This window comes from Pteropus alecto, unplaced genomic scaffold, assembly GCF_000325575.1.
Source record: "Pteropus alecto unplaced genomic scaffold, ASM32557v1 scaffold6879, whole genome shotgun sequence".
Classification (NCBI taxonomy): Eukaryota; Metazoa; Chordata; class Mammalia; order Chiroptera; family Pteropodidae; genus Pteropus; species Pteropus alecto.
This window is the reverse complement of record NW_006442890.1, coordinates 1-717: the sequence shown is the minus strand read 5'-3', so window position 1 is coordinate 717 and position 717 is coordinate 1. Positions and strand designations below refer to the sequence as shown.

At 33.6% G+C, this 717-nt stretch overlaps 1 non-coding gene across 1 annotated transcript; it reads right to left on the bottom strand.

Moving 5' to 3' along the window:
* Positions 1-432: 432 nt before the first annotated feature.
* On the bottom strand, positions 433-539 carry LOC112471824. The gene has a single exon (XR_003043424.1). It is a non-coding gene; the product is annotated as a U6 spliceosomal RNA (small nuclear RNA).
* Positions 540-717: the final 178 nt, after the last annotated feature.

The following is a 717-nucleotide window of genomic DNA, read 5'->3' as shown; positions in this document are numbered from 1 at the left end:
TGGATAAATACCCAGAAGTGCAATTTCTGGGTCAAAAAGTATATCCATTTTTAATTTTTTGAGGAATTTTCATATTGTTTTTCATGGCAGCTATACCAATTTGCAATCCCACCAACAATGTATGAGGGTTCCCTTTTCTTCCCATCCTCACCAACACTTGCTGTTTTTCGATTTATCGATGACAGCCATTCTGATAGGTTTGAGGTGATATCTCATTGTGGTTTTAATTTGCATTTCTCTGATGATTAGTGACCTTGAGCATCTTTTCATATATCTGTTAGCCATCTGTATTTCCTCTTTGGAGAGGTATCTGTTCAGGTCATCTGCCCATTTTTTAATTGGATTGTTTGTTTTTTTATTGTTGAGTTGTATAAGTTCTTTATAAATTTTGGATATTAACCCCTTATCAGATGTATCATTAATGAATATCTTAAAAATATGGAACATTTCACAAATTTGCATATCACCCATGTGCAGGGGCCATGCTAATCTTCTCTGTATCATTCCAATTTTAGTATACGTGCTGCCAAAGCGAGCACCTATTCTGTTCTTTTTGAGGGTTTCAGTCTCCTTGCTAAAGTTCTCATCATGCTCATCTAGTCATTTTTTCAATTCTTGAAATTGTTTATATGACTCGTTTTAAATTCACTGAATTTTTTCAGAAGTACAATCCTGAATTATATGTCATTTAAGTCACATATTTTATGTCTGTAAGCT